This window comes from Thamnophis elegans, chromosome 2 (genome assembly GCF_009769535.1).
Source record: "Thamnophis elegans isolate rThaEle1 chromosome 2, rThaEle1.pri, whole genome shotgun sequence".
Classification (NCBI taxonomy): Eukaryota; Metazoa; Chordata; class Lepidosauria; order Squamata; family Colubridae; genus Thamnophis; species Thamnophis elegans.
The window spans coordinates 158,088,296-158,110,705 of NC_045542.1; the positions used below are offsets into that span (position 1 = coordinate 158,088,296).

The 22,410-nt window shown below is 40.7% G+C and overlaps 2 protein-coding genes across 6 annotated transcripts in view; both read right to left on the bottom strand.

Moving 5' to 3' along the window:
- Positions 1-3,571, bottom strand: part of LOC116504947 (zinc finger protein 420-like) — a 65,187-nt gene extending 61,616 nt beyond the window's left edge. Inside the window, exon 1 of the mRNA XM_032212201.1 lies at positions 3,505-3,571. The gene's annotated coding sequence lies outside the window, so the exon portion shown is untranslated. The remainder of the gene's footprint in view (positions 1-3,504) is intronic.
- LOC116504945 (zinc finger protein 850-like) overlaps positions 1-14,514 on the bottom strand; it is a 55,292-nt gene extending 40,778 nt beyond the window's left edge. For 3 of the 5 annotated variants that reach the window (XR_004254871.1, XR_004254870.1, XM_032212198.1), the window contains exon 1: positions 3,505-3,588. The gene's annotated coding sequence lies outside the window, so the exon portion shown is untranslated. Of the gene's footprint in view, positions 1-1,983; positions 2,019-3,504; positions 3,589-14,443 lie in introns of those variants that run through there. The other 2 variants (XR_004254872.1, XR_004254873.1) reach the window with 2 other exon arrangements.
- Between the last annotated feature and the right edge of the window lie 7,896 nt (positions 14,515-22,410).

Consider the following 22,410-nt stretch of genomic DNA (forward strand, 5'->3'; position numbering starts at 1 on the left):
ATGAAAAAAATAATAAACTTTATATAAAAAAGCATGCAATGTGAGACTTTAACTACCCTGATATCAACTGGGAGACAAACTCTACAGCAAGTAGGAGATTGAACAGATTCCTAACCAATTTAGCTGACAACTTTGTCATCTAAAAGGTAGAGGAGGGAACTTAGAGGAAAAACTACTCAACCTAATTCTTACTAATAGAGAAGCGATAGAAGGAGTTGAAGTTGTCGGAACCTTACTGGAATTCAATATAATGCAAACACAAGCAATAAAATATAATCCAACAAGTGTCTTAAACTTTAGAAGAGCTGATTTTAAGAAATTCATAGCCTAAGCAAAATTTCATGGATAAAAATCCTAAAGGAGAAAACAATGCAAGGAGTGTGGGAAATACTGGAAAATCTATATATATAAAAGCAAAATACCACTCACACGTTCACAAAATCTCTAGAACCGTAAAGCCTACAAACCTCAAATTTACCATGTACAGATGAAACTCGAAAAATTAGAATATTGTGCAAAAGTTCATTTATTTCAGTAATGCAACTTAAAAGGTGAAACTAATATATGAGATAAGACTCATTACATGCAAAGCAAGATAGTTCACGCCGTGATTTGTCATAATTGTGATGATTATGGCGTACAGCTCATGAAAAACCCAAATCCACCATCTCAGTGACGAGCCGAGGTGGCGCAGTGGTTAAATGCAGCACTGCAGGCTACTTCAGCTGACTGCAGTTCAGCAGTTTGGCTGTTCAAATCCCACCAGGCTCAAGGTTGACTCAGCCTTCCATCCTTCCGAGGTGGGTAAAATGAGGACCCAGATTGTTGTTGGGGGCAATATGCTGACTCTGTAAACCGCTTAGAGAGGGCTGAAAGCCCTATGAAGCGGTATATAAGCCTAACTATTGCTATCTCAGAAAATTAGAATATTACATGCAATCAAGAAAACAAGGATTGTACAGTAATCCAACAGTCACTGAACCAGATTTTGGTGCTTTTGGCAAAAGTTGCTCTCATCAGAAAAGAGGACTTTGAACCATTGCGCTTCATTAAGATCAGGGTCAACACAGCCGTCTACCAGAAGATTTTGGAGCACTTCATGCTTCCTTCCGCAGACGAGCTTTATGGGGATGCTGACTTCATTTTCCAGCTGCCCACACTGCCAAAAGCACCGAAACCTGGTTCAATGACCGTGGGATTACTGTGCTTGATTGGCCAGCAAACTCGCCTAACCTGAACCCCATAGAGAATCTACGGGGCAATTCCAAGAAAAAGATGAGATACAAGAGACGGAACAATGCAGAAGAGCTGAAGGCTGCTATTGAAGCATCCTGGTCTTCCATAACACCTCAGCAGTGCCACAAGCTGATAGCTTCCATGCCACGCCGCATTGAGGCAGTAATTGCTGCAAAAGGGGCCCAAACCAAGTACTGAGTACATATGCATGGTTATACTTTTCAGAGGTAAGATATTCTTCTATGTACAATCCTTGTTTTATTGATTGCATGTAATATTCTAATTTTCTGAGATGGTGGAGAAAAAAGAAAAAAGTCAGGGAAACAAGTCAGCGCATTAATGGGTGATGGTGGCAAGGAAGCGATGGGCAGTAGAGACACAGCAGAGCTACTGAATTCATTATTTGCATCTATCTTCAGGAAAAAAAAGAAAAAATAGCCAAACCTACCAAAAACAGAACAGTAAAAGGCAGACTAGTAATACAAATTAAAACAGGCAAGAAATGTTAAGAAAACACCTGTCCATTCTAGATGAGTTCTAATCATTGGGACCAGATTGATTACATCCCAGAGTTCTGAAGGAGCCGGCAGACGTGATCTAAGAACCATTGAACCATATCTTTCAAAGATCTTCACCCACCAATGAACTACTGGTGGATTGGAAAAGATCTGATGTAGTTCCCATCTTCAAAAGAGGGGAGAAAAATAGATCCATAAAACTACAGGCTAATTAGCCTGACATCACTACCTGGGAAGATCTTGGAAAAGAAGATTTGCAAACACCTAGAAGCAAGCAAATATATAACCAGAAGTCAAGATGGGTTTGTCAGAAACAGGTCATTCCAAAGAAATGTTATTTCATTCTTACACAAAGAGACTAAATTAACAGACCAATCAAATACATAGTATCATTGAATTTCAGTAAGGCAGTTGACAAAGTAGATCATAAACTACTTCTTGGCAAATTAGAAAAAATTGGGTTAGGTATATCCATCCATAGAGATGGATTCATAACTGACTGACAAACCACAATCAAAGTGTATTCCTTAATGGGACTATATCTATATGGAGGGAAATAAGCAGTGGGTACCCCAAGGTTCTGCTTTAATACTCTTTAATATCTTCGTAAATGCCTTACATGAGGGAGTCGTATGGGAATGCATCAAATTTTCAAATGACAGCAAGTTGGCAGGAATAGCCAACACCTCAGAACATAGGCTCAAGATAGAGAATCTCAATAGATTTGAACACTGGGCCCTACCTAACAAAATGAAATTCAATGCAGGGGGGAAAAGGGTTTTACATGTATTCAAGAAAAACCAAATGTACTGGTACAGAATAGGTACCACTTCGCTCAAGTAATAACTATGAGGGGAACCTTGAGGTCCTAGTGGGCAATCATTTAGATATGAATCAGAAGTATACTGCAGTGGCCAAAACAGCCAATACAATACTGAGCGCCATTAACAGAGAGATAGAATCAAGATCATGTGAAGTACTAGTACCACTTTATAAAGAGTAAGACCACACTTAGACAATTGCAGACAGTTTGGTCACCATATCATAAAAACGGGTTGAGACTCTGGAAAGAATGCAGAAAAGAGCAACAAAGAGGATTAGGGGCCTGGAGGCCAAAATAAAAAGGGTTGCAGGAATTGGGTATGTCTAGTCTAGTGAAAGGAACGACTAAGGGAGACATGATAGCCATCTTCCAATACTTGAGGGGTTGCCACAAAAGAGGGAGGGGCGTCCACCTATTCTCCAAAGCCCCTGAAGGCAGGACAAGGAACTGGATGGAAACTCATCAAGGAGAGAAGCAACTTAGAACTAAGGAGAAACTTCCTGGCACTAAGAACAGTGAACCAGTGGAAGGTTTTCCCTTCAGAGGTTGTGGGGGCTCCATCACTGGTGGCTTTTAATCCGAGGCAGGACAGCCATTTGTCTGAAATGATATTGGTTCTCCTGCTTGATCAGGGCGTCGGAATAGAAGCCCTGCAAGGTCCCTCCCAGCTCTGTCACAAACCCTCCAGTGATGGGAGCCCCCACAACCTCTGGAGGGAAGCCATTCCCAAAGAATCCACCTTCACTTGGAAGAGACGTTTCCAATCTTCCCACCAGGAGAAAAATTGCAGCCACCAGTTTCGCAGCGTGCAGCCCCAGTGGGCTTAAATTCGGGGAGGGAAGGAACCTGCAGCAGCAGCAGCTGAGATGCTTCAGCCCAGTTGCTTCTCTGCTTCCAGGACTCTCCTCCCACCCGCCCTCAACTCACCTTCCAGCTGCTGCTTCGACCATGGGAAGAGCAGAAAAGCCGCTCTGCACACCACTCTCCTCCCATGAGTGATCCGGATGGAACAGGAATTTCAGCTGTTCCCAACGGTGCTTTTTTCAAAAGTTTCTTTCTTCTACTCTTCCCGTCGCTTTCCAACCTTTCTAGCAATTTAGTACTCGATGGTTTTAACTCCTTTAAGCTCAACCCCAGGTATTATCCGCTTTTGTAGGCACAGGTGTTGCCTATTTGAGCACCATCTCCAGATAGGAGGCAGAAAAAAAATCTATTTCCAGTTTCTACCTGAGGCGTTTGCAAAAGGTTTCCCCTGATTAAATGCTATTCAAGTAGTTTTTGACTTCTAGCAACCGACTTTGCAACTGAGCCTAGTGAAATAGTGAAATGTGATGTTACTTGTGAAGATTAGCTATGTGCTGAGCCCTAAAAGTTCATAAAGGTTTTACAGAATAACACAATCAGCTTTCTTAGGGGTGACTCTCAGTGGAGATCAAAACCTCTCTACATGCCAAAACTTTATGACTCTGAGGCTCCCAGGATTTTAGGGCATGGCAGCAGCATCAGGCCAGACACTCCAGGGGAAAAAGCTTCACTCCTGCTGGCCAGGGCTGCATCCAAGAGCATCAACCACCAAGCTTCATTCTTGGAAGAGGAAATTTTATATCTGCTAAATGCCAGGTGTAAATTCTTTAAATTTGTTTGCACTGAAGTCTCCCATTAGGTCACACAGAGAAATATATGCAGCAGGACCTAGAAATGGAGCCTAAGAAAGAGGGCCAGATTGCCTATATATGGTAGAAGAAATTTTCCCCCTCCCCCAATGTCTATTTATCTTTTTATTGTACAGAGGGTTGTTTTTTATATATTCTGCTATTTCCCTCATGTTAATTTTAATGTCTTAGAGAAATGCAATGTTCAGTTTCATTCTCCTGCATCCTGAATGTCTTCCAGATTTTGAGGCCAGAATTTCCTAGCCAGCATCTCCTTTTCACAAAATATCTGTGAGTCATAAGCAGAGTTTCTGAGTTGCCCCAGTAAGTTGCTGAAGCTTCTAAAAAATACATGGTAAAAAAAAATTATTATTTGTATACTTGGAACCATACCCATTGCTCTTTCTTGCCTTCTGGGGCTTTGGTTCTATGCATCAGACGTCTCCAAGAGAAAAAAAGAAGTCACATTCATTGCAATGAAAGAAAAGAGTGGAGCCTTGGACTCTTGTCCCGGACAGTGGGAAGAACAGACCAGGAAATGGGAAGCTCAGAGTCTAGGATCCCACTGAAATCTCCCCAAGGGAGACTGATGGAGGCCTGGATTTGGGACAAATTATCTGTCCAGACAGGAATGAAGAATAGGCACATGGACCAAGGTATGTGAGAAATGGACTCTGCTCAGGGATGAAGCAAGAAAAACCAATTTGGCTAAATGAAGATTCTTAAAAGGGAAATACCGTGTTTCCCCAAAAATACAACATGTCCTGAAACTAAAGCCTTGCCACATTTTTCAGGTGGGCAAAAATATAAGCCCACCCCCAAAATAAGCCCCTTTGCACAACCCCCCTCCGGCCAGGCAGAACACTGCTCACCAACCTAGTGGTATTCCAAAGGTGCCAAGCCGCGGGAACCCACCCTTTCCCAGAAGAATGAAATCTTCTCGGAAATATTAAAAAGGCAGAATATTATACCTCCCTGGATGAGAAAAAGAGAAATATGTTCTTGGAAAGCAGCCCCCACCTTGTTAACAGCCCCAGAAAGACTGGACCACCTTATCTACAACACAAAAGATCTTCTCCCTCAGAACATAATAGCAGTAGACTTAGCAGTAGACTTATATACCGCTTCATAGGGCTTTCAGCCCTCTCTAAGCGGTTTACAGAGAGTCAGCATATTGCCCCCAACAATCTGGGTCCTCATTTTACCCACCTCGGAAGGATGGAAGGCTGAGTCAACCCTGAGCCGGTGAGATTTGAACCGCTGAACTGCTGATCTAGCAGTAGCCTGCAGTGCTGCATTTAACCACTGCGCCACCTCGGCTCTATAGGATTAGCCCTCTACCCATCTAGCAACAGATTGTATCTACCCAACAAGGCTCAACCAAACCTAAGACTCAAGACAATCAAGCAGAATACATTTCTTACACAGGAATAGGAAACTCTAAGGCAGCCCAAGAGCGGGTATACATCTGTCTCTCTCACACACACCCATGTGCTCATTTTCCCCAGGGCCTCAAACCATGTGGTCCTGTCCACCATTAAACCATCTTTCCAAGCAGCCTTAAAAGAAGCCCTGAGAGGAATGAAAGAAATAGAAGCATCTCCCATGTGTTGGGAAGACAGCTTTACATTATCTTACCCCCACATTCACAGCAATGCTGCCAATACCCATTTCTTTCATTCTCAAAAACTGTTTAAAGAGCAGCACAATGCTTTTTTAGAAATGAAACATTTTCCACCATATTGTGTGCATTGTTCAAAGGACTGTTGAATTGGCCCATCTAGTCACATGACCACCTAGCCACACCCACACAGCTGGTCCGTGGCCTCCCCCCCCCCCCCAAAGTTTGAGGGTCCATGAATTGGCCACATTTAAAAAGTTTCGGGGCATCTGGGTTAAGGTCATGTCCTGTCCTTAATCCCATCACCTGGAGGTGAAGGTATTTTCTTTGTGAATATGACTCAGGATTTCTTAATGAGCATCTGCTGTAGGCTATTAGGAAAGACTTGGGGCTACTTTCTGCCTTTAAAAACATGTTTCTCCATTTCTCCTTTGGAGAAATAGAATATTCTACCTTTTTTAATATTCCTCAAAATATTTCATTTTTGGGTGACGGCGGGGCTTACCACAATTCCCCCCTTTTGGGCTACATGTACTTACATATATTGCCCGATGTACACACTATTAGAATAGTCTCTGTATTTCTGTATACCTAGAATGTCACGAGGGATATTTGCCTGGCATCTGTACTTGGGGTCTGTTGAAATGGGAGGTGATTTTTCAGGCCACTCGGACAAGGGGAAGCACACTGGTGGAGGCAGCAGAGGACTATCATGATGATTATGGCAGTGGCCCCAAAAAGGAGAGCTTTGAGATTTGAGAAGTTTATTTATATGCCGCCCTTTTCCCTGGGGGGACTCAGGGCGGCTTACAACTCGAAAGGGGGGGGGGACAAACATTTAACACGTAAGACAGTACATCATTAAAAGCACAACATTCATACCATTCGGGTGGGTTACAGTCTTTAGCCCCAGGCCTGACGGGATAGCCAGATTTTAAGGGCTGTGCGGAAGGTCTGGACGGTGGTGAGGGTACAAATCTCCACGGGGAGATCGTTCCATAGGGTCGGAGCTGCCACCGAGAAGGCTCTCCTCCGCGTGGTTGCCAGTCGACATTGACCGGCAGATGGAACTCAGAGGAGGCCTAATCCATGGGAACTAATAAGTTTTTGATTGCTGCCTTGGTTTCCTTTGCATTTTAATGCTGCTTGTGATTCAATAATTTGGCTAGTGTTCCATCACTCAGGCTGGGGGGCCAAATATTATACCCCTCAGACAGGGTTTGCAACTTGGGAGTCCTCCTGGACCCACAGCTGACCTTTGACCACCATCTGTCGGCTGTGACCAGGGGGGCATTTGCCCAGGTTCGCCTGGTGCGCCAGTTGCGACCCTACCTGAACCGGGAGGCTCTCACAACAGTCACTCGTGCCCTTGTGACCTCTAGGCTGGAATACTGCAACGTGCTCTACATGGGGCTGCCCTTGAAGAGCATCCGGTGACTTCAGCTAGTCCAGAATGCGGCCGCGCGAGCGATTGTGGATGCACCTCGGTTCGCCCACATAACACCTATCCTCCGCGAGCTGCGCTGGCTACCTGTTGATCTCCGGGTGCGCTTCAAGGTGCTACTTACCACCCATAAAGCCCGTCATGGTAGTGGATCTGGGTACTTGAGAGACCGCCTCCTGCCAATTAACTCCTCGCGACCCATCAGATCACACAGATTAGGCCTCCTCCGAGTTCCATCCGCCAGTCAGTGTCGACTGGCAACTACATGGAGGAGGGCCTTTTCAGTAGTAGCTCCGACCCTTTGGAACGATCTCCCCGTAGAGATTCGTACCCTCACCACCCTCCAGACCTTCCGCACAGCCCTCAAGATCTGGCTATCCCGTCAGGCCTGGGGTTAAAGATTGTAATCTGTACCCTCCCGAATGGTGAATGTTGTTTCTATTTTTAATTATGTATTGTTTTTATATGTCATTGTTTGAATCCCCTTCCTCACAAGTTGTAAGCCGCCCTGAGTCCCCCCAGGGAAAAAGGGCGGCCTATAAATAAATTTTCCATTCCATTCCATTCAGTTCTCCACAGTGCTCTCTTTGGCATTCTTTTGCCTGTAAGATTCACATAAAAGTTTAATTTATTATTATTATTATTATTATTATTATTATTATTATTATTTAAAAAAATTAATTTTTAATTTAAAACAAATACAACATCTTTCTTTACATGCTATAGAAAGTGTATCAGTTGGTTACAAATAGACTTTCGTGCATCTCTTCCACAGGCAACAAACATAATTCATGTTAACTCGAGCATTTTAACTCAAATATTCATACATGTCACCATCATCATTTATCCATTTTCATTTGACTATAATTATTATTAAAATAATAATAATAATAACAACAACAACAACAACAACTCCACCGTTGCCGGTCCCAAGCCCGGATGAGAAAGGAGGAAGGTTGGGGTCAGATTGGCATCTGGTCCCGTAAAAAAAAACCTGACAACCCATACAATATGGTGAAAAAAAACAAATAAGAATTCCATACCGCATCGGTCGTCGCGCGGGTTAACAAGGGCCGCGGCGGATGTTGGGGTCCCTGGACATCCGTCGACAAGCGGGCTACAAGTGGACCAGCCAACAAAACGACAAAAATATAGTGCAGATGAAAACCGTGCTATAATGGCCTGTTACTACAACTCAGAGCCAGAAAAAAGAGGCTATTTAAAGCGAATGTATGAATTATGGAAACAACAATATCCAGATTCAAATGTTAGTGAACAACGACTAGCAGATCAAAGGCGATTTATTATACGGAATAAAGTGTTTAGTAAAGTTGAACATGAGGAAATTCAGGCAAATTGCAAAACCCATAAAACAATATCACAAGCGGAAATAATTGATATTCAAGACACAACTAAGACATTACAGTAGAACTCCCAGAAGAAGCTCTCGGGGAGGAAATAACCTCACCACCACTAGAACCAGTTATCACTGAACCAACTGATGAACTAACTCAAAAACAAAAAGAATTGAAGGATAAGATCATGGAGCATTTTCTGCTTAATGAGGAAAGGCAACGTTTACCATCACTAAAAACTGTGCCTAAGAAAATTTTGGCCCCTATCATGAAAATGGTTAATGCAGTGTTTTCAACAATTGAACCGGGATCCATCTGGAAACAAACCAGTTAATGTACAGCGCAGCTGTAATAGTCACTAATGAACTAGGCATTAAAATTAAAGTACCTAGTCACACAACAGAAAAAGCATCAAAGCCAAAGTGGAAAATCCGTTTAGAACAAAAAATCAAAAAATTAAGGGCAGATGCTAGTAACTTAAAGAACATGCATGAGCAACGGCTTAAAAACAACAAAATCATAGATCGGCTAATCAGAAGATATAGATTGGATACAAGAAACATCAATGAAGCTGTAGAGATTGTAAAACAGCAGATAACAGCAACAGCTAGAAAAATTGAAAGATATGAGGCACGAATCATCCAATATAAACAAAATCAGCAATTTCGATCAGACCAACGGCGTTTTTATCAAAGTCTTAATGTGAATGGTGACACCAAAAGTGAAAAACCAGAAAAGCAGGCCACAGTTGAATTCTGGAAAGAATTGTGGGAAAATGCAAAGGACTACAACAAGGAAGCAAAGTGGATACATGACTTTGAGAAAAGCATTGGCAACAAACAAATGCAAGTATTAGAAATAACAACTGAGATGGTCAAAAATCGAGTTAAAAAGGTAAAGAACTGGACATCACCTGGAAAGGACCAATTACATGTTTCTGGCTCAAATATCTGACCAGTTTACATGCAATATTGGCCAGGCAACTGAATGAAATTTTACAAAAGGGCCAAATTGATGAATGGTTGACAACTGGAAAAACATACTTGATTCAGAAAGATGCAACTAAAGAAACAACACCTGAAAATTACCGACCAATAACATGCTTGCCAACAACTTTCAAATTACTCACAGGCATTATTGCAGATAACATAATGGATTATTTGGAAACAAACAACATCTTGCCAGTAGAGCAAAAAGGCAACAAAAGAAGGAGCAGGGGCACAAAAGATCAGCTTCTAATTGATAAAATGATATTAGAAAATTGTAAGAAGAGAAAAACGAACTTGAATATGGTCTGGATTGATTACAAAAAGGCATTTGACTCACTGCCACATAGTTGGATCATAAAATGCTTAGAAACAACTGGCATTAGCAAAAATATTACATCCTTTACTGAAAAGGCGATGAAACAATGGAGAACTGAGTTGGCGGTAGGGAATGAGATCTACGGAATGGTTAATATCAAGCGAGGAATTTTCCAGGGTGATTCACTTTCACCTCTTCTCTTCATCATCGCAATGATCCCACTATCAGTAACCTTAAAAAAAATGAAATTAGGCTACCAAACAGCCAAAGAAGCTGAAAAAATTTCACATTTACTATATATGGATGATTTGAAACTCTATGGAAAGTCAGAAATAGAAATCCAATCATTGACAAACACAGTCCGAGTATTCAGCACAGATATTTCAATGCAGTTTGGCATGGAAAAATGCGCCACTGTATCCATAAAAGGGGCAAAATCACTGCATGTGAGGGAATTGAAATGCCCAATGGCCAATTAATTAAATGCAAAGAAAATGAAGCCTACAAATACTTAGGCATTCTGCAGTTGGATAACATCAAGCATGGAGAAGTAAAAACTATTGTCAGGCGAGAGTACATCAACAGAGTTAGGAAAATTTTGAAATCTAAATTGAATGGTGGAAATACAATCAAGGCCATAAATACCTGGGCAATACCAGTTATAAGATACACAGCTGGTATAGTTAACTGGACACAAGCTGATTGGACCTTTTGGACCGAAAAAACCAGGAAACTAATGACAATGCACTACAGTTTACACCCACGTGGTGATACTGATAGACTATATCTGCCCCGAATATCAGGTGGCAGAGGATTATTACAAGTGAAGCAAACAGTTGAAGAAGAAAAACATGGACTGGCTGATTATTTAAAAGAAAGTCAAGAACATCTATTAATCGAAGTAAAGAACAAAAATCTACTGAAGGCCCAACAGACGAAACAAGAATACAGAAAAGAAGTGATAAAATCAAGAATGGAGAGTTGGCAGAACAAAGCATTGCATGGCCAATTTCTGGAAAAAATAAAAGATAAAGTGGACAGTGAACAAACTTGGCTGTGGTTAACAACAGGTACATTAAAGAAAGAAACAGAGTCACTAATCCTGGCTGCGCAAGAACAAGCTATCTGCACAAATGCCATTAAGGCCAAAATCGAAAAATCCTCTGATGATGCCAAATGCAGACTTTGCAAAGAAGCTGATGAAACTGTTGATCACATACTCAGCTGCTGTAAAAAAATCGCGCAGACTGATTATAAATTGCGGCACAATTCAGTAGCACAATGATCCATTGGAATTTGTGCAAAAATTATAATATTGAAACAGCAACAAACTGGTGGGAACATCAGCCTGAAAAAGTCACCGAAAATCAGATGGTCAAGATCTTGTGGGATTTCCGTATACAAACCGACAAAATGCTGGCGCATAATACACCAGACATCACACTGGTTGAGAAAAATAAGGTCACAATCATAGACATCGCAATACCAGGTGATAGCAGGGTCGCCGAGAAGGAACATGAAAAAATCACAAGATACCAGGACTTAAAAATCGAAATTCAACGACTATGGCACAAACCAGCAGTGGTAATTCCAGTGGTAATTGGCACACTGGGTGCTATTCCAAAAGCACTGGAATTACATTTAAAACAGTTAAAAATTGACAAAATCACCATCAGTCAAATGCAAAAAGCCGCACTGCTTGGATCCGCATGCATATTACAAAAATACGTTACGACGTCCTAGGCCCCTGGGTGGGGCCCGACTAGTAATCAATGCCAAATCCGGCGAAACAACTGGCCGCTGTGATACAATTGTATAATAATAATATAATAATAATTTTTGTTTCTTAAACAATACATGCCCACAACAGTGGGAAAAGAAAAAAAAAAAAAAAAGAAGACAAAAAGAACAAAAACAAGGCAAGGGGGGGGGAAAGAACACAGGTATATATTATAAAAAAAGTATATCAGCTGGTTACAACATGTTTTGGTGCATCTCTTCAATTAGTTCATATTAATTCAAATATCTTAACTCAAATGTTTACCATATTGACATCATTATACCTCCACGTTTAGTTGACTACAGTTATTTAAATATCCTTCATCCTTAAATATGCCAAAGATTTAATCCATAACCACATGCTGACGTTTCATTTACTTGTTTGTAAAATCCTCTATTAACATCAAATCCCCATATCCTGTTTTAGCTGAACATCCATAATATTTAATACCAAAATTCCATCTTCCATGCAGTATGGTTTATTATCATTCTCCCTTCTTTATGTAATTATATCGTATATCGTAACATTTTCCCCATATTAGTTAACATTTAACTGTATATATTTTATTTTATTTTTTAATAGTGATAATTATTGTGATTAATAACCTTTGTATATGGTCCAAAATATTTCCAACCTTCCCTTCTCATATCAATTATTATTTATCATATCAACTCCACATTATATACATTACTATCAATATCAATTATTATTCAGCTGTGTCTATTACAAAAAGAGTAATTAGATTTAGCTAATTTTAAATTGTATTCTTCCATCTATCAGCCTATGTCTCTCCAATAACAAAATTCCTTAATCCTATTGCCATTCGTGGAACAGGTTTACCAAATGTTTTTATAAGCAAGTCCAAACAGGAATATCTTCGCACCTTTTTGCTCAGGATGCCTCTGATGTAATAATAACGTTGTCCTAGGCTCATGCATTTTTCAGTTTGTCTTTAATTCTCAAGGGTGGTATCGAAAATTCTGCAAATGATGTTTCATAAAGTATAGATTCTTTAATGCTTCTCATTCCTCCTGCGCTCTGTCTTTTGAAATAAATCTTCTGTATGGCTTCCCCCCTTTCAAGCGTTGCATCTCTTTCTCCCTCCGAAGTAAACCAGACGCCTGGCGTGTCAGCAAGTTGAGAAACTTCATTTCTGACATTCTTCATTTGTATTTCAGGAACATTCAACGTTCTCACTTTTTTCTTCATATTTTAATGTTAAATAGTCCAGCTTTTTTTCAAATCTTTCATATGTGTCAAACAACTTTTGAAATGGTGAGAAAATCATTTGAAACGAATCATTTGAAGCATGTATAGACGCCATGTTGTGGCGCAGCTAGAAGCTTTAAGATATTTGCAAGTAAGAACACGCTGAGAGCTGTGCTATCTTATCTGATCTTAGACCAACACAGCCAAGCAATAAAAGTGTCAGATTGTAAGAAGCCAAATTGTAGTAAATTGGTTTACAGCCCACTTAAGGAGAGCCAGAGGGAATGTTGGAGTAATCTTTCCTTTATCCACGTAAATATCATTTAAAACATTTAAGAAATAGGGTAACCACCGGCCATAAATCCATTAAAAAAAAACCAATTCGCCACTAGATTCTTCTGTTCTTTGGTTTCAATTAGCTTAAATTTTAATGCGGACCGTATCTCTTTGAGTAATAAAATCAGCTTACCAGTTGAAACCACTCCCACCATTCTTAGGGGCAACCTGCAGTTTCGGTTAGCTACAGCTAATCCAGAAGGAACTGGCAAAAGGGGTTAAATTCCAAGCCCCCAGAGACTTGCGAACGTGTCTGAGGTCACTGGATCTCCCCTAAAACTTTTCACTGTCTCTCCGGGACAGCTAGGGTCTGAAACAACCCGTCCAATTTTCCTTCGGAATAGGGGAATTCAGGAATAGCCTGAAACTCCGTCTTCTCACTGCTAAGCCCCGCCTTCTTCTCTTTTTTTAAAAAAAGAGATCCAAAGGCATCCATTACAATAAAAGGCAAAGATGCCAAACTGCTAACGTAACCCCTTACAGTAATTATTTATATTTTCAATATATATGTCAATACCCATTCACTTGGGTCAATCATGAGTTCATAGAATTGCAGAGTTATCATAAATATACCCTGGAAGTGCTGGGACAGATTATACATATATACATAGCCTTGTTTCCCCAAAAATAAGACCCAGTTTATTTTCTTTTAGGCCCCAAAATAAGCACCAGGTCTTAATTTCAGGGGATGTTTTACCCGCTTAAGAGCATTGCAGGCAGCCTCCCCTACACTTGTTGCACCTCAATCTGACTTCTCCTGCAGCTGCTCCCAACCAGATACGACATAGCTTGAAGCGCAGCCCATGCAAGCTGTGTCCAATTGTTTCTCAGCTGATTAAAACACTTAATTCAAAGCCCATCATAGTTAAATCTTGAGGACTACTTTTCTGCGGGCTGTGGAATTCTGTGATTGAAAATCGGGCAAAACCAAGGTAGAAGACTGAAACTCCACATGTGGGAATTCCATAATCAACAGAAAAAAACTCCATCCAAAATTCCTTTTGAAGAATTCCTCTAATTCTGGAAAAGAAAATATCCAGAAGCTTTGCTGTTAACCAGAAATAGCAGTTAGACATTTTTCCATTTCACTCCACTTACAACTTTAATCATGAGAAATGTTTGAGCAAAATGAATCAGCACAAAATTCGAACAATCAATTCTTACCTATACTTTCAATGGGAGATCACAAATTCAATTCAAGCAGTCTATAAACTCATCTACCTTTCTTCATATGGCTTATCTTGTGTGCAATAAGGGATGATTTCTGACCTAAAGCTTTTTCCCACAGATAGGACATTCAAAGGGTTTCTCTCCTGTGTGAGTCCCTGGTGTATCACCAGGTCGCCATTCTGATTAAAGCTTTTCCCACAGATAGGACATGCAAAGGGTTTCTCTCCTGTGTGTGTACTCTGGTGTTTCACCAGGTTGTAATTCTGACTGAAGCTTTTCCCACAGATAGGACATGCAAAGGGTTTCTCTCCTGTGTGTGTCCTCTGGTGTTTCACCAGGTTGGAATTCTGACTGAAGCTTTTCCCACAATCAGGACATTCAAGGGTTTCTCTCCTGTGTGTGTCCTCTCGTGTATCACGAGGTAGGAATTATTACTAAAGCTTTTCCCACAGATTGGACATTCAAAGGGTTTCTCTCCTGTGTGAGTCCTCTGGTGTTTCACCAGGGAGGAATTATCACTAAGCTTTTCCCACAATCAGGACATTCAAAGGGTTTCTCTCCTGGTGAGTCCTCTGGTGTATCACCAGGTAGCTATTTCGACTAAAGCTTTTCCCACAGATAGGACATGCAAAGGGTTTCTCTCCTGTGTGAATTCTCTGGTGTGTCACCAGAGAGGAATTCTTACTAAAGCTTTTCCCACAGATAGGACATTCAAGGGTTTCTCTCCTGTGTGAGACCTCTGGTGTATCACCAGGTCGCCATTCCGACCTAAAGCTTTTCCCACAGATAGGACATGTAAAGGGTTTCTCTCCGTGTGTGGTCCTCTGGTGTTTTACCAGGTTGGAATTCTGACTGAAGCTTTTCCCACAATCAGGATATTCAAGGGTTTCTCTCCTGTCTGAGTCCTCTGGTGTGTCACCAGATGGGAATTCTTACAAAAGCTTTTCCCACAGTCAGGACATTCAAAGGGTTTCTCTCCTGTGTGAGTCCTCCGGTGTATCACCAGAGAGGAATTATCACTAAAGCTTTTCCCACAATCAGGACATTCAAAGGGTTTCTCTCCTGTGTGAGTCCTCTGGTGTTTCACCAGGTTGGAATTATGACTGAAGCGTTTCCCACAATCAGGACATTCAAAGGGTTTCTGTCTTGTGTGAGTCCTCTGGTGTTTTACCAGGTTGGAATTCTGACTGAAGCTTTTCCCCCAGATAGGACATTCAAAGGGTTTCTCTCCTGTGTGAGTCCTCTGGTGTGTCACAAGAGAGGAATCATACTAAAGCTTTTCCCACAGATAGGACATTCAAAGGGTTTCTCTCCTGTGTGAGTCCTCTGGTGTATCACCAGGTCGCCATTCTGACTAAAGCTTTTCCCACAGATAGGACATGCAAAGGGTTCTCTCCTGTGTGTGTCCTCTGGTGTTTCACCAGATTGTAATTCTGATTGAAGCTTTTCCCACAGATAGGACATGCAAAGGGTTTCTCTCCTGGTGTGTCCTCTGGTGTTTCACCAGGTTGGAATTCTGACTGAAGCTTTTCCCACAATCAGGACATTCAAAGGGGTTCTCTCCTGTGTGCGTCCTCTCGTGTATCACGAGGTAGGAATTATTACTAAAGCTTTTTCCACAGATAGGACATTCAAAGAGGTTTCTCTCCTGTGTGAGTCCTCTGGTGTTTCACCAGGGAGGAATTATCACTAAAGCTTTTTCCCACAATCAGGACATTCAAAGGATTTCTCTCCTGTGTGAGTCCTCTGGTGTTTCACCAGGTTGGAATTCTGACTGAAGCTTTTTCCCACAATCAGGACATTCAAAGGGTTTCTCTCCTGTGTGAGTCCTCTGGTGTGTCACCAGAGAGGAATTCATACTAAGCTTTTTCCCACAGATAGGGACATTCAAAGGGTTTCTCTCCTGTGTGAGTCCTCTGTGTTTCACCAGGTTGGCAATTATGACTGAAGCTTTTCCCACAATCAGGACATTCCAAAGGGTTTCTCTCCTGTGTGAGTCCTCTGGTGTGTCCCAGATGGGAATTCCGACAAAAGCTTTTCCCACAGTCAGGACATTCAAAGGGTTTCTGTCTGTGTGAGTCCTCTGGTGCATCACCAGAGAGAATTCTCACTAAAGCTTTTTCCCACAATCAGGACATTCAAAGGGTTTCTCTCCTGTGTGAGTCCTCTGGTGTTTCACCAGGTTGGAATTCTGACTGAAGCTTTTCCCACAATCAGGACATTCAAAGGGTTTCTCTCCTGTGTGAGTCCTCTGGTGTGTCACCAGGGAGGAATTATCACTAAGCTTTTCCCCCAATCAGGACATTCAAAGGGTTTCTCTCCTGTATGAAGTCCTCTGGTGTGTCACCAGGGTTGCAATTATTACTAAAGCTTTTCCACAGATAGGCATTCAAAGGGTTTCTCTCCTGTGTGAGACCTCTGGTGTCATCACCAGGTTGCCATTCTGACTAAAGCTTTTCCCACAGATAGAACATTCAAAGGGTTTCTCTCCTGTGTGAGTCCTCTGGTGTTTCACCAGGGAGGAATTATCACTAAAGCTTTTCCCACAATCAGGACATTCAAAGGGTTTCTCTGCTGTGTGAGTCCTCCGTTGTATCACCAGAGAGGAATTATCACTAAAGCTTTTCCCACAATCAGGACATTCAAAGGGTTTCTCTCCTGTGTGAGTCCTCTGGTGTGTCACCAGGTTGGAATTCTGACTGAAGCTTTTACCCACAGATAGGACATTCAACAGGGTTTCTCTCCTGTGTGAGTCCTCTGGTGTTTCACCAAGTTGGAATTATGACTGAAGCTTTTCCCACAATCAGACATTCAAAGGGTTTCTCTCCTGTGTGAGTCCTCTGGTGCATCACAAGAGAGGAATTATCACTAAAGCTTTCCCACAATCAGGACATTCAAAGGATTTCTCTCCTGTGTGAGTCCTCTGGTGTTTCACCAGGTTTGGAATTCTGACTGAAGCTTTTACCCACAATCAGGACATTCAAAGGGTTTCTCTCCTGTGTGAGTCCTCTGGTGTGTCACCAGGAAGGAATTATCACTAAAGCTTTTCCCACAATCAGGACATTCAAAGGGTTTCTCTCCTGTGTGAGTCCTCTGGTGTGTCCCCAGGGTGCAATTATTACTAAAGCTTTTCCCACAGATAGGACATTCAAAGGGTTTCTCTCCTGTGTGAGACCTCTGGTGTATCACCAGGTAGCTATTTTGAGTAAAGCTTTTCCCACAGATAGGACATGCAAAGGGTTTCTCTCCTGTGTGAATTCTCTGGTGTGTCACCAAAAAGGAATTATGACTGAAACTTTTCCCACAGTCAGGGACATTCAAAGAGTTTCTCTCCTCTGTGAGTCTCGGTTGTATCATTGGTGGGAAGTATTACTGAAACCTTTCCACAAACAGGACACTCATACGGTTCCTTCCCTCTGTGAGTCCTCGGTGTAATCACCAGGTGGGAATTCCGACTGAAACCTTTTCCCAAAGTCAGGACTTTCAAATGGTTTTTCTCTTGTTTGTGTGGCCTTGTGTTTCAGGAGTAGGGAATTTCTAATGAAACCTTTCCCACACTTGACACTATAAGAATCCTCTGATGTATTACCAGTTGGAAATTACGACAGAAACTTCTCCCACATTGAATGGGTTTTTCTCATTTATGATTCCTCTAGGGTATCACCAATCAGAACATTCAAAGCATTTTTTTGATGAATCATCAGGCTGGAATTGTTACTTTCTCATAATCAGGACATTCAAAGGATTTTCTTCTGGGTGAGTTCTCTGGTATCTCATGAGATAGTGTATAATGAAGCTTTCCTCACAATCTAGATACTCATAGAGTTTCTCCCTGGAGTCAATCTACTGATGCATCCCCAGACTGAAATTGTGACTAATTTTATTTCCACAATCAGGACATTCAAAGGGTTTCACTTTTGTGGGAGTCCTTGGGTGCTTCACCAGGACGGAATTCATTGAAACATTTCCTACTGAAAGGATGTTCAAATGGTTTTATTCCTTTGTGTGCATCCTTTAGTATCTCAATACCTGGGAATTTCTAATGAGGCTCTCACACAATCTGCACAGTCATATGTTTTGTCCTTTCTGTGAGTCATTGGATGCAGCACCATGTTGCCATTCTCACTAAAGCATTTACCGCATTGGGAGCACTTTTGTGGCTTCCCTCCTGTGTGGAGATGCTTCCATGAACCACAAGGGACCTGTTGTGAGCATAGCTTTTGCCACATTCAGTAAACAATACCTTGTTTAATGGTACAATTTTATTCAAGCAGTCTTCTTCCTCACATTACTGTGACTTCCTCACATTACTCTCCCTTCACCTCTCATGTAATGTATTATTGAGTTCTGCATAATCATTCTTCTTGGCTTTCTCTCTCAAACAGCTGCTGGAGGAGGAGCAGATTTGTATGGTTTTCTGCAGGGAATGGAAAATATTTGATTACTGGCTTGATTTTTTTCCTTTTCAACATTGATTGTTATTTACAGTTGTCCGGAGAGCTCTTATTGGCATCCTGTTCACCTGTAAGATTCAAAGAAAAATATAACTTTAATTTTTTGTAAAATGATGAGAGATGAGTTGAAAAAAAGAAAGAAAAGTATACACCACTTTTGCTCATGGAAGTCCTCAGTGCAAATAAGGGCCGAAAATTCTGTCTACAACCTCTCTGGTGACATCCTTGTTCAAGTAGTCCTTACTTAACCTACGGCAATTGGAACAGATATTTATGTCACTAAGCAGCTTAATCATTAAGCATCATGTCACATGACAGTGCCAACTTATATCTGCTCCTCTGTAGTTGTTAAGCTAATTACTGTGGGTTGTTAAAGGCAATTTTATATGACTGTGGCTTGCAATTTCCTGCCAGTATACCCACTGATGTTGCTTGTCAGAAGGTAGCTGGCAAGGTCACAAATGGGGATCATGAGTGTGGGATGCCACTGCCATCATAAATATGCAACTATTGGCAGAACCCAAATTGGTGCAATCCTTTTCCTGCACCTTCAAAACCACAGTCACGGCTGACATGCGGTCAAGGAACAAGTCCTAGGATTACCAAAAATTTTGTGGACCAGGTGCTCGTCTGCTTCTACTGTGCCATAGTAACTTTTGAAGGCTCAGAGAAGAAGTGGTAAGTGAGGACTACCTATGCAACCAAAGATGGATTAAGCACAATTGAACCTGGTTAATACGTGATGGGACAGGAAATACCATACTTATTGTAAAGACATTGAAGTAAAAAAACTGCGGAATTAAGCTTTGGATGGTTTTGGTCAGCGTGTTATCTTAATTTTTAAATGTTACTTTCATGGATGGAATTTATGCAAACTGTTTGAAATGAACGGATCAAGTTTTTTCTTCTAAAATTTTTACTATTACTTTCACAACCTACGGGCTAAACTTCTCCTTATTCATCACTACATGTGTCCTTTACCTTTCTTCTCTATTTCATGTAAGAATTTGACTTTTTTAAAAACTTGGAATATTAAATGATACAAAAAGAACAAAGAATTGCAACAATTGTAACAATAAAGAGAGAGATAACTGCTACTCGAAGACTGGAAACTTGAGTACTGAAAACAAAATACTTTAATTTCACTACTGATTATCCTGGTCTGGAACTTTAAAGTCTCACAGTTTGTTTATAGAAAGTGATAAGAAGTAAAGCACCATTTGTTTATAAATGTTCCTTTGAAGTATATCCTTAACCAGAGATCTCATGGTGAACCTAGGTGTAACCTTGTAAAATTCTTCAAGTCAGAGCAGCAGTGTTTTAACAGCTGGAAACAATGGCTTTTTCCAACAACAGAGAGAAACTGTCAGCTTGCAAGAGATGTTTGCAATACAGAAATGATCAAATACATTTGAGAAAATGTTTGAAAAATTAGAGCCTAATAGAAAATATGATGAAAAGGATGGAGATGCTTATCAAATGGGAAAAATAGAGGGTAGAGACCCCAGACAATAAAGAGAAAAATGACTACAAAGAAATCAAATCTGCTGACATCTATGGTGAATGGTTTCTGTCTGGAAATGAAAAAAGTGGAATATTGATAGGGGAACTAGATGGATGGGAACCCTACCCTAGATGGCAAGACACAGAAGAAGAAAAAATAAAAGAACTTATGGATTTAAAGGGAGAAATTGATAATAACACTGACAATTAAAGACAAGCTGATTAAGGAAAAAGAAGTGCATCGAAACTACATGAGAGAATCAATAAACAAGGAGTTGCAAAGAAGAGTCCATACAAACTTGATTAAGGAGATGATTAGAGGACTGATGCCACAAATGGCCGAAGACATGAGACTTTTCGCTACTATAAAGATACAGGCTGATAGATAAAAGTGTTTAATCTAAAACTAGTTGGACTTAGTGAAATTTAGTGACAATAGATATGGTTAAATAAACAATTGAAAATGATAATAATGCACATATGTATTGGTATAACAAGTAGTAATTGGATATGAATATTGAATGGTACCTATGAAAGGAAGTTGAGAAATGGTTTGGTTACATATAAAGATTAATTAAAAAAAGAACTAAATTATGATAATGGACATAGTCAAATAAAGGAGAGATAATGATAACAATGTCTATATAGGTATGGGTACAACTTAGGGAAATTGGATGTAAATTGTAAACAGTGATTTGGAAAGAAAGATTAGAAACCTTTGTTACTAAACGTTATTGATGTTTAGCTAGAATAGGCCATAAGGAATAGTGTTATTGGGATACTAGAAATAGCAAATGAGATGCCAGTATGTGGTTATGTCTTGAGTTTTGGTATGTTTTATGATGAAGGACGTTTAAATAATTATAGTCAAACGAGAATGGGGGTAGGATGATGGTAATATGAATAATATATTTGATTTAAAATACTAGAATTAATATGAATCATGGGTGACTGTGAAAGAAATGCACGAAATTTTTTGTAACCAACTGATATACTTTCTACAGTATGTATGTGTTGTGTCTATTTTGAAAATAAAAATAAAAAAAACTTTTGATAATAAAATAACAATAAAAGATCTAATGGGAGAGAGTCGACCGGAGGTTCTCCAGCTGGACAGTCATGGGGGTGTGTGGCCTCTCAAGAGCCTTACATGAACCCTGTCTGACAAACCATCTCCGAGATCTTTTTTAGATCAGAAGCCCACTGGAGGTGGGGTGAAAAGGGGGCTCTCATCAGATCCAGGGGGAAGCAACAGGTCCCTCGCAGGTCAGAGATTTGCCCTCTGAATTAGAGTAGAGGCAGCAGCATGGCAATATGGCTGCACAAGAAGCTGACTTCTAGCCAAAGCAACAGAAGAGGAGTGTGAGGAAGAGATGAAAGACCGGTAAGAAAATTCATCAAATCCACAGTCATAAATCAAACTTGGAAAAGGCAAAGAATCTTGAGAGCATAAATAATATTGAGGGTCAGATCGGGATTTTTTCCAAAAGAAAGAAATAAAGAAAAGGAAAAATGGAGGGTTGAAACACTAGCCTCCCCCTCCCCCCAAAAGCCATTTGTTTGAAACAATTCAGACAGAAAGGGTGAAAGGAGACAAAAGTGACAAACCCGCTCAAATAGCAACTCTAAATTTGGTTTTCGACTTGAAAAGATTGTGTTTTCAAAGGAGCCTCGGAGCGTGAAGATTTACTGCGTCCGAGTGTTTTTTAACAAACATATCTTAAGCAACCCCAATTAATGAGAAAGGGAATGCAACAAGGGGGAAAGATCAAGAAAAAAGCACTATCTCCTCACTGACAACTGATAACCTAATCTTGCCTGTGTAGGAAATTTTAATTAACCAACTGCCATAAATCAGAACTTGGAAAAGCAGGAGGAAGAAACATACCCGAGTTTTGGCTGTATGCAAGCTTGTTCCAATTAATATATTTTGAGCAACTATAATGAGAGGTGAAAAATAGGAAGGAAAAAAACAATAAGAACAAAAAACTGGGAAATAGAAGT